Source organism: Canis lupus, chromosome 30 (genome assembly GCF_011100685.1).
Source record: "Canis lupus familiaris isolate Mischka breed German Shepherd chromosome 30, alternate assembly UU_Cfam_GSD_1.0, whole genome shotgun sequence".
Classification (NCBI taxonomy): Eukaryota; Metazoa; Chordata; class Mammalia; order Carnivora; family Canidae; genus Canis; species Canis lupus.
The window spans coordinates 2,365,365-2,377,664 of record NC_049251.1 but is presented as its reverse complement, the minus strand read 5'-3'; the positions used below and the strand labels follow the sequence as shown (position 1 = coordinate 2,377,664).

Sequence of the window (12,300 nt, the reverse complement as noted above, 5' to 3'; positions counted from 1 at the left end):
CTAAACTACATTCTTATGTGAAGGAAGGTTAAAAAAATTTAGCAGTGTTGGCCCAGACTCAGAGTGGGCTTTCTGGGAGTCTAGTGTGACCTCCACCTCTTTTCCCTCTCTCCTCCCTTTCTAGGAGAGGTCTGCTAAGGGTCCCAGTCTCTACTCTGTAAACACTGTGATTGTTCCAAGCTGATTTGAAAGGGCTCAGTCTCTTCCAAAGACTTCTCAAGACATCTATTACTTAATGGTGTAAGGCACAAGCAAAGCAGCAAAGGTGATCCTGCAGATTGGGTCGTTCTGCCTCTGCCTCTAGCAGGAGATTGATTAGAAACACTTTAAAGATGTTCTGCTTTCAAGAATTGGCATTTTTCAATGAACTTTCATGGTCACGTGAACTTTTCTGATGATATCCAGCTATGATTCTGAGAACACAGGCAGCCATATTTTTTAAAAAGCTGGAATTTCTTATAAATTGGAAAAATCTTTTAAATTCTTTCTTGAATATAGTAGCTTTTACTATATTCAAATTCCAACAATTCCATTTTTAGAGAACTGTTCTTCACAAACACAAATAATATATGGTAAAGGCATGCCCATACTTTGGTAATAGGACATAATTAAACCTAGGAAAATAATTTCTTGAAAGTCGCTTTTCCCTAGCCAAAGCAAAGCCAAAGGCAGAGGTTGTTTTCCCAAAACCAAAAGCAAAACCTCTACTTCTACCTGAATTAAAAAGATTGATCATTGTGGCTCTCTCTTCATCCTGGTTGTGGTGACAGGGCCCACAGGGTCCATCAAACAGCTGAGATTTTGTGAGGTCATGGAGTGGTGTGGTAAAGGGATTGTGGTGGAATCAAGTCCCATCCAGGCTTGGGTGGGATGTGGCTTGTTTCTCTCTGCAAAACGGGGACACTCCCCCCTTAACTGATGTGATATCAGAATCAAGTGAGATAATGCACATAAAATGGTTTGCACAATGGCTGGCACTGGCAAGAGGCCTCAAAAAGATTATTTGTTATTTTTGTGGTTTAGTAAAATTGGCCAGAAAACACGCCACAACTAGGATGGCAAGGGAGTCATGGCTGAGAATCAGTGACTACAAATGCAGCACACCATATTTAGGGAAACATCCTTCCCATGCAAATCTCCTGTTTAAAACACAGGGGTGATATTTTCTGTTCTCCTGCTGAAGTCCTACCACCCACTGTCAGGATTCACTGAAGAAACTGCCAAGAAAGATGAAGCAGGTATGAAGCAAGAGCCCTACATGTCTGAGCCTCACGGTTCTGAAATCAGAAATGAAGCCAGCGTGCATGGGAGCAGCATCTCTGCTGTGCTCAGAGGGTCTCACTGCACCCCGAGAGGCCTGGCCTCCCATGTGGCCTGTTAGAACGAAACTTCTTTACGTGATCAGAGCAGATGGCTGCCCTCTGACCGACCCTCTGACAGTCTCAGGCCAGTGGCATGTCCAGTGGCCAGGCAAGCTCACCCACTCCCACTCATTCACTTGGCTTATCCGAGGTGCTTTCTGGCAGACAAATGGGAGACCTGAAGATGAATTAATGATGACACCAGAGACTGACCATGAACAAAGAACAGAGGTCACTGACAGATCCACAAATGTCTTTTATAGTCCAGCCAGAGGGGGCGTATTCAATATCCCTAGACCACCAAGGTCGCCTGGGACAGTCTGTGCCAGGAGTTCCAATGTTTAAAGCCAAAGTCGCCCTACATTTCTCTTGTTCGTTATCTATTACACTTTTGGCAAAAGTAAAAATATATTGATTCCTGAAGTTAGCTACTAAATGGTGATTGTGAGAAAGATTAAATATTGAAAACCAGAACATAATGGAATAACAGATACTAAATTGAGAGAGTTATTTTAACTCATTGAAAAGTTAAGTGCTTGTGAAGCATTTTAGGGAAAGATATGGACTTGAAAGTTTTAAAATTTCAGATATTAGACTGTTAAGGTCATAGGTGATTCTCTCTCTCTCTCTCTCTCTCTTTTTGTTACCTAAGAATAAGGAATAAGGTTTGATGGAGCCACTTAAAAAGCCTGGGTAGGTTACAAGAATATAGAGGCCTGGCCCAGGTACAACTAATCAAACCAAAGACATGTTTAATTGCTCAAATGTACACGGGCATCTTCTAGAACATGAAGCATGTTCCTCTGAGTTGAAGGACCTGTGGGTTTAGTGGAATCAGAATACATTTTTAGAAGAAAGGAGAGATTTATCTAGACTCTGCTTTTTTTAGTCTAGAATCCTCTCTTCTCTGCTTATCTAATTCCTACCTCACCCCCTCTAGGGCTCTGTGCCAGTTCTACATTTCCCTCAGTTTTACAAGATGCCCATGCTTTCCAAAAGCTGCAAGCTTCAAGGACCATTATGGAGGATTGTCGTAGAAACATACAGAGCTATGACTTAAGCAAATTTTTATTTATTTATTTAAAGATTTTTATTTATTGATTCATGAGAGACACAGAGAGAGAGAGAGAGAGAGAGAGAGAAAGAGAGAGAGAGAGAGGCAGAGGGAGAAGCAGGCTCCATGCAGCGAGCCTGATGCAGGACTCGATCCCAGGATTCTAGGATCACGCCCTAAGCTGAAGGCAGGCACTTTAACTGCTGAGCCACCCAGGTATCCCTTAAGCAAATTTTTAATTTTATCAATGGGGTTTACCTGAGAGATACAAATCAGAGTTAGATATAAAGGGCATAGAATGCCGGGTTGAGGAGTTTCTCCTCAAGGAATTCACTCAACAAATACACCAGTTCATCCAATATCCCCGTGTGTGCCAACTCTGTGCCACAATGTGTACTTGGTACCTGAGGATCTATCAGTGAAAAAACAAAACAAAACAAAACAAAACAAACAAACAAAAAAAACCAGAGTAAAATCTCTGCCCTCAAACATTGTAGCAAATAGGTCACCAACAACATCTTGTCCATGGGTAGGGCACAGGGTAATTTCTGTTTCTAGTAATTTGAACTGCATGCAAACAATGTGACTCATTATCTTCCACATTAATATCCTGTACTCTAGAGTCTCTGTTTAGTAATACCAGGGCAGTATAGTGTCCTTCCCTAGTGCTTCCCCTGTGAAACACACACACATAGAAAGACAAAGCTTTTAGTTTTCTACCTCCAAACACACTTTTATTAAAAGAAACTAAAAGCAAATTCAGAAATCAAAATCACAACATTAGCACAATAAATGTATGCAGATCTTTTTCATGATCTTGGCCTTGAACTGAATGGCTAGCGAATGACACAACATCCAATGTGTTAAAATAGTAAAATAAAACCAGCCTTTTGCCAGCTAAAATTGAGGGATTTATATGAAAGGGAAAAATTATATATAACACTGATAAAATATTGGGATGCCTGGGTGGCTCAGCGGTTAAGTGCCTGTGTTGGCCCGGGGCATGATCCTGGGGTCCCAGGATTGAGTCCCATATCGGGCTCCCTGATGGAGCCTGCTTCTCCCTCTGCCTGTCTCTCTCTCTCTCTCTCTCTCTCTCTCTCTCTCTGTGTCTCATGAATAAGTAAATAAGATCTTAAAAAAAATAAAACTGATAAAATATTAAGAATTTTAAAACTCTGGCTATTAAAGTAGGCCCAAAAGACAGTGTACTATTTTGTGGTTATTTTTTGCACTTTTTTTTTTTTTTAAGGCTACATGAAGGAAGACGAAGGCTTCAAGTTGATTTAAGTCAAACACAAATGATAAAAGCTTGAAATAAAAAATGCCTATTTCATGTTCCTGAGCTCTGATGCTAAATATGGGAGAGCATTTTAAGGCTAAGCATGGTGAGTGGTAAGTGGTATCAGAGAAAATCCTGGGGTGGGAGAAGTAGAAAATCTTTTTTTTTTTTTTTTTTTTTTTTTTGAGAAGTAGAAAATCTAATCTAGAAGAGACCTAGACCTACTCCACAGGGGGCTGCTAGACACATTTTGCTAAATCTTCTCCCTACAGCCAAATTTCTGGGTTTGAATCAGACAACTGTGCATTAATGACCCCAGTGTGGACAACCTGTAGATATGTAATCAAAGGTGTTTACCTTTGATTCTTTACCCTTAGTTTGGGAATCCAGTTGATGTAACTATTATGCCTAAATCATTCCTTTTAGTGACTGTATTCATCCAAAGGAAAAAAGTCTGTATCCAGAGTGATCAAAAAATTTGGCTGAGCAACTGAGTAGTAGGAGTAAAACCATAGGCCTTATATGCATGGTACCTGGGTCAGAATGTTACTTCAGAACAATGTAGATCACAGACAGACTGACACACACCAGCACTGCTTTGTGCCTGTACATATACAGGGTGTAGGCCTTAAAAGCCGATTAGAACATTATGTTGAGTGAAGGAAGCCCATCACAAAGAACTACATATTGTATAATTCCATTTATAGGAGATGTCCACAATAAGCAAATCAGAGGAGCCACAAAGTAGATCACAGTTGCCTAGGGCCGGGAGAGGAAAGGATGGAGAGGCTGAGGGGGTGATGAGGTTTCTTTTTGGAGTAATGAAAACTTTCTAAAATTGTGGTAATGGATGCGTGACTCTGTGAATACACCCAAAAATCATTAGTTTTTACATTTTAAATGGATGAATTAGGTAGAATGTGATTACATCTCATAAAGGCAATTCTAAAAAAAAGCTAATTAGAAACTGAGTCTTAAGCTGGAACAATAATGAGCAGATAAGTGAAGAATATCCTATTTGTGCCTTTTTTTTTGCATGTAGTGATTTTTCAATTCTTAGATGTGACTATGTCTTCATTTCAACAGTTATCTTTATTAAACTGAAGTAGGAGATGAGTTTGAACTATAACCCGTATTTGAGAAATCAAACACACTAGTCTTTAAAAGGTACCAATAGGGATCCCTGGGTGGTGCAGCGGTTTAGCGCCTGCCTTTGGCCCAGGGTGCGATCCTGGAGACCTGGGATCGAATCCCACGTCGGGCTCCCGGTGCATGGAGCCTGCTTCTCCCTCTGCCTATGTCTCTCTCTCTCTCTCTCTGTGTGTGACTATCATTAAAAAAAAAATTAATTAATTAAAAAAAAAGGTACCAATAAACATTATCAAAATAAAAGACCCATTAAATAAATAGAGTCAAGACAAATCTAGCAAGATACTTAAAGAATCTGCTAACTTAAAAAAATTCAAACAAAAGCTTCAGTATTTTCTTGTGGTATAATGCTTATGTATATTAATCTATCTGTAGTATCTACACACATACCAACAAACAAAACTTCAAAAAATTGTCTTCCTTGAACTACTCTTAATCTAAAGGTACATTTATTTCTTCATTTTCCATACCCTTTATCAAGTGGGAAAGTTATTTAATACTTCTAAGTTTCTTGATGTATAAAGTTTCATAAGGACGAAACAAAATGTACACGAAAAACCCTTTGCATATTGAGCAGTAAAATGCCACCAGCAATATTCTTTACCCGTTTGAAATATTCAAACACTGCTAAGGCCAGTAAGATAACATACTGTATGCAGCTTTACCCTTTGCATTTCCAGTAACAAGGGAAAAATAACAACCACCCTACAAACTCTTTGAATTAAGTTGACATTCCTAGTATTTGTTTAGTAAATAGATATTATGTTATAAATACCCTAATCCTTTTCACAGCCAAATTATCTTTTAAAGATTGCTTAGGCTCACTTTTTCTATTTCTTATTCACTGAACACTTCCAGACCCATTGAAATTCATTTCATCCCAAGTATAACACTGAGAAAATGCTCTGAAGTCCCCAAGGAACCCATCCTACGCACAGTGCCCTCTTAATTTTCTTTTTTTTTAATATTTTATTTATTCATTAAAGACACAGAGGAGAGAGAGGCAGAGACACAAGCAGAGGGAGAAGCAGGCTCCATGCAGGGAGCCCGATGTGGGACTCGATCCCGGGACTCCAGGATCACACCCTGGGCCAAAGGCAGGCGCTAAACCACTGAGCCACTCAAGGATTCCCTTAATTTTCTTTTTAATCTCATTTTAGTTCACAGCCCAGCAGGATTCCACTTCGTTGAACAAATTTCTGCCCTTCCTAAAACACTTTTCCCCTAGCCCTGTGCCCCTGCTCCTGGATTTCCGTCTACCTCTGACCATGCTATCTTCTTTGCCATCTCATTCTTCTATATCCAACCACTAAACATAAAAGTTCTCTACCATTTCTTTTTCTCTCATGCTATGCTCTCTACCTCTGGAAAATCTCATGCAGGTGCAGGTAAACACTGCAGTAACCATCACCAGGACAACGACTCTCCCAAGGTGACAAGTCTAGACCATCATTTCAACTCCAAAAGAGCTCTTGAATCCATCACCTGCCACCAGGCTGCCTGAGTACCTTCTTACCTGGTCTTTCCACATGTACCCTTGCTTTCTTCTGATTTTTTCCCCACAGTGAAGTCAGTGCCCTTTATAAAATATACATCTGATTATACCAATCCCTTGCTTAAACCTGCCAGCGGCTTCCATTACTCCTAGAGATTGGTCTTTCCAAGGCCCTGCATGGGCTGGCTCCTGCTTACTTCCCCAGGCTCACTCTACTGTCCTGGCCACACTCTGTGCTCTAGCCACATGGCCCTCTCCCAGTTCCTCAAACATGATCACTTCCCTCGCACCATCAGTGTGTTCCTTCGCCAGTGACATTCTTCTTTACCTCTAGTGCCTCTAGTACCTCTAGTGGTTAGTTACTGTTCTGATCTCAGCTCAAAGGTCATTTCATCAGTATTTCTTTTCAACCCCTCACTCTATACTAATGAGGTGTGTTACAGTCTTAAGCACTGTATACTTCTTTGTAATTATTATTTTCATGGTTGGCCATCTCTTATTAGGGAGAGTGTATTTTGCATACTATTCTATCCCCAGCATGTATGATAATGTCTAGCCCACATGAAGAAATTCAATGAGTATTTGCTAAATAAATGAATAAACTACCAGATGAGTAAAGGGAGGTCTTATACACATGCAGTACAGATCTCAGTACCTAGATAGCACTTGGTTTCAGTATCACACGTACATTCACAGACATATATACACACAGGTACGTGAAAAATATATCTCTTTATATGTGTATGCATAATCCATGTAAATGCTTGTAGGGGTAGAGAAAGCACAAGTGGACTGGATATCATGCCATTTTCATTCACATTCATTCATTTAGATATGAGATACAGGTTTTTTTCAATCGCAAAAGTTAAATTCAGAGTTTTTAGACAGGACATAGTCATTATTGGAAACAAAAAATCTTTGATTAATTCTTGGGGTCAAGCACCCCACCATCCCCAGATGAGGGCTTCAGGGAAATGGGTACTGTCTTCTATAACAGAATGAAAAGAGTCTGGGTCTCTTTCAGAAGGAGAGATGGAACAGAGAAAGGAGAGCAAGAGAGGAGTACATGAATGGTGATATCTGGCCCCTGGGACACCCCTATAGTTTCAATAAAGCCTCCTGAACTCACAGTGGTTGCTGTGAGCATGTGCTATGAATACTAAAGCAGGGGCTGAGCTTTATGCCGAGTTTGGACCTCACACAGAACAAAGACCCTTTACAAGGGGGTAGAGGTGCCCCCCATGCACCTCTCCAATCCTCTCGTCAAATCTTATAGATAGCTTTGTTTTTCTACAGAGATGAGATTTTGGAGTAAATTGTTCTTAGATCACAGGAGACAAGGTGGTTTCTAGCCCTACTGTGCATATACATGGGTTATGCAAATATCACGCATTCAAAATACCGAGTATCTGCAACAGGCTATTGTGTTAAATGTTGAAGGGCAAACTATTTAACCAGACCTATTGGTCATCTCTCCTCTAAAAATGGTCATAAGAATCTAGAAACAGAGACAAACAATGAAATCAACAAATTGTAATACACTGCAGTGTCATGGGACACTGCGTAGGGGCTTCCAACTCAGACTAGGGTTGGGAAGTGGTGGCCAGAGAAAGTTCTCCAAAATAGATAACTTATGAGTTCAATTGCAAAGGTCAGGAGGAGTTAGCTAGCCAGCCAAGGAGAATGAAGGAAGAGGGAAGTAGTTTCTGAAAGAGGAAATATGATGAGTAAAAGTAAAGCATGATGGGAATGCATGTCTTATGGGATAAATTAAGTGGTAATAGTACGCCTGGACCTCAGGGACATACTGCTGTTCTTTTTCCCAGCTCTTTAGTGTCCTGTGGCTAGATTTTGATTCAAAGGAACTGGACTAATGGAATTGGATTCAAAGGAGCTGGAGCCACTCAGGGAAAAGGAGGTCACAAAGTGCCATAGAAGTAAGAGGCTTGTCATTTTAAGTAAGATGGTAAGGAAAAGTCTCACTGTGAAGATATTTGGCTAGAGACTTGGCCAGAGTAAGGGAGAGAGCCATGAGCCAGTTTGAGGGCAGTCAAGGGTGTTATTTAAGACATGTTAAGTATGAGATGTCAATTAGATACTCATATTATGTATAAAAGTTTAGGCTGCATGGCTGGGATAGAAAAATGTAGCCAGAGAAGGGGCTGTAGGACAAACCCTGGGCGCACACAGGCAGTGGAGGAGAGGCCAGCAAAGGATGGAGATGAGCAGCTGGATAAAGTAGGTGTATGGAGTCACATGATCTGAGAGGAACCCGGCACTGCAAGAAAAAAAGAGCAGTCAGCTCTGTGCAATACTGTTGAAAGGTCAAGTAGAAAGAGAAATGACTACTGATTCTAGCAACATAGAGGTCTCTGGTCGTCTCAAAAGCAGTTTCAGAGTCTGGAGGATGGAAGAAGGAAGCCGAATTAGGGAAGGGGGAGGTAGGTAGAGGCAGATTTCTATAGCCACTCATTTAAGAAATTCAGCTAGAGAAAATATGGAAAAATGAAGAAAATCTTTCCATCCAAGAAGATATTATCTAGAGCTACTCTGATCAAGAATGGGTGCTCCTTTCCCCAGAGGAATGCTGTGTAAAAATAAACCCACCAGGAAGCTTGAGCCCAGGGGAATCCCATGATGCTGATTCACTTCACAGAGGGAGGCTGCCCAAGATCACATTCACCTTAATGTCCCATGATCATGAGTATTCTCCATGAAAAAATTTAAGCAGAAGTGACAGGGCCAAGTGAGGACATGCCAACATGCTTTAGGACTTTTGGAAAGACTTGCAAAACTGGGCCGCTGACCACAGCCTCTGCACGGAATTGTCTGAAGCACTATTCAAAAGTCCCTCCTGTCAAACATCACAGCTGAGTCAGAATTTGCACTGTGATGATTATGTGGTTATAGATGCAGCCTGGGTCTGAGAGACATTAGTATGAAAGATATTCATTAATCACCCACCCATGACTAGGTCTAAATATAGATGGATTGGGCATGACTTGATTTATAGGGTGTTAATCGATCCATCCATTTATTTAAAAATATCCCTCCCCAAGGTTCCCATGAACATCAGAAGCTTAGACTGAAGATACCAACTCCAGAAGATCTCTTCAGACATGCATATATGTTAGTTAAAAAAAGAAAACACCATCGAAGAAGAATTCATTAACACCTTAGTGTAAATTTATTTCTCAGACTGGATTGAAAAGGCTAGGGATTTCAAGCAATAGACAGGGAAGCTGTGTTATAATAGAAGGTAAAGGCACATCAGTGAGGCTCTGATCTCCAAGTAGACTGTATTAACAGGCAGCCTTAGGCAGGCAGTCCCAAACACAAAGTTCCTGGGCATCTCAAGGACAAGGGAATGCATCTTGAGGAGAAGGACAGCAAGTCCCTTCTAAAAAATATTATGAAGGTAACACACATGAAGAAACATGAAAAATATTTACTCTCCCGAAAAAATAGTAGTAGTATGCCTTATTCTCACAGAAATTATGTTCTCAGTCAAGCCCTCAAATCAGGGAAATGGTTTCCCCATAGAAATGCTTAAGTTAGGGATGCCTGGGTGGCTCAGCTGATTGAACATCTGCCTTTGGCTCAGGTCATGACCCCGGAGTCCTGGGATCAAGTCCTGCATCTGGCTCCCTGCAGGGAACCTGCTTCTCCCTCTGCCTTTGTCTCTGCCTCTCTGTGTCTCTCATGAATAAATAAAATCTTTGGAAAAAAATGCTTAAGTTAAAAAGAACATCTCCTGGAGCCAAAATGCTTAGTACATGGTAGTTTTTACTAAAATTAAGTGACAAATTCTTTCATACATAGACTCTTGAAGGCAACAGGACTGCCTTGTAGAATTTAAGGAAATCAGTGAGGGGAAGAGGTAACAATGCTGCTCTTAGGACTATTTCCTTCCAGCAGGTCAATAGCTGGCTACAAGGAGACTAGTGATTAAGATACATAAACCCCATTAGCAAAAAGACAACCTGTTTCCACATGGCTCCACCAGGACAGCTGGAAGCCTTCCATAAGTGTCTCTGACCCCTGGGCCCACGTTCTCTTTTCAGCTTCTACTGTTTAGTCACATTAACCGTAATTTCCTACTCTGGAGAGTGTTTACATCTAGATAAACCATGAAGAAATTAAAATAAAAAAAAAAACAGAAGAAGAAAATGGAAAGGCATAAGGAGAAGAAAGAAAAAGATGGAAAGTTATTTTAAAACACACAACCTAAACTGGTGGTTGGATTTTGGTATCTATTCTTGGCTACAGGAATCACTGGCAAGGCATGAAGCTGGCAACTACCACTAATCAGTTTGCCACTGTTTTCAGATTTAATGCGATATTTGGCTCAGGCATTTAAAAAAAAAATCCCTATTCCAGCTAAAATATTTACACAGTCCTATGTGTCTCACTTAATGCCTGTTAAGCAATCGTCTTTTAAAACTCCACAGACACTTGTAAATCTGTCGGGAGAATTGTGGCCTATAAACAAGGCTTCATATAAAGAGGGCTGTGCTGTCAGTTCACTAAGAGTTGGGACTTCTCAGAATATGTCTGAAAATGAAGCTAAAATTCAGAAATAGTTTAGAGCTATTTCTTGGGTGACAAAACGGCCAACGGACTGGCTGGCGGGCTGCTGTTAGTGGCGTTCCCGGGAAGCCTGCAGACACGGCCCTCAGCTAGTTAAAGTCTCGCTCCCCTGTAAACCTGTCACTGATCCTACCTCGCTGTTGAGTGACAGTGGCCCAGGGAAAGTGACTGGTCCAGTTAGAGAAGGCAGGGTAGGGAAGGCGAGCTGGGGAGGCCCGCCAGGCCAGGGGAGGCTGTCGTTGGGTTCTGTGGGTGCGTGGGATGCGTCAGGAGGGAGGGAGGCTTTTAGAGGAGAGGAGAAATGTAGGGCAGTGCTGAAGTGGGGGGGGGAGGCGATGGCTGAAATAATGACACAGAGGCAGTAGTCCCCCCTCACCCCCCTAGCGGAGAGGCTGGGCATAGCAGACTCCGATATGCCTATGGAACTCCCTAGGGTCTTCATCAGTCCTGAGGTCATGGGAAGGCGAGGGGGACCCCTGGTAAGCTACATCCCACTGGTCCGCGGAGCCCCGGAAATCTGTCCCTGGCTTCCAGATGAGTCAGGTACTTGTGACAGGACTTGGTTCACTTGTTCAGTTACTCCCATTAGATTAGCTGCCTCTTTACTTTCACTCCGTGTCACTGACTTCAGCACATTGTTGACTGTGATTCACAATGACCTGGATCACAGCTTTAGGAAAGACAATACGGGAAATGTATATAAACCAGCTTAGAAGCTTGGCTCCAGCTTAAATCATCCAATTTGAGGGCAGGGGTCTGGTTAGGGGAAGGATGTGTCCTGGATCTAGTCCCCCAAACTTGAGGTAGCAAATACTTGTAGATTCCTCTTCATGCTCCTACGATCAGGAAGGGGCTTTGCAAATATTTGTGCATCTGTGGATGAGCCGGAGGGCAAACTTGGCTCACCTTCACCCCTGTCCTACTGACAGCAAGTTTTAATCACTGTTCTTAGGGACAGATTCCTGTCCTTGAGAGAAATCAGAAGACTAAGTAGGGATGAACTTCCCCCCTAGAAAATGAGGGTGACACTTGCTCTTAGAATGTGTTTATAAATGACTTGATATTTCAGTTAGTTTATTTAAAATTAGCAGCTAACTCAGGGCTTTGAATAAATATTTGCTAGACAAATGAACTGACTGAGAAGATCAAACAAGGCCCTCATATTTTGGAGGGTTTTTTTTTTAATACCTGAAAATTTGATAGTGTTTTTATTATTTTTTTATTTATTTATTTAATTTATTTATGATAGTCACAGAGAGAGAGAGAGAGACAGAGGCAGAGACACAGGCAGAGGGAGAAGCAGGCTCCATGCACTGGGAGCCCGATGTGGGATTCAATCCTGGGTCTCCAGGATCGCACCCTGGGCCAA

At 41.5% G+C, this 12,300-nt stretch overlaps 1 protein-coding gene across 29 annotated transcripts in view; it reads right to left on the bottom strand.

Annotated features, from left to right (window-relative positions):
- FMN1 (formin 1) overlaps positions 1-12,300 on the bottom strand; it is a 433,671-nt gene that overhangs the window by 114,315 nt on the left and 307,056 nt on the right. The window lies entirely within an intron of this gene.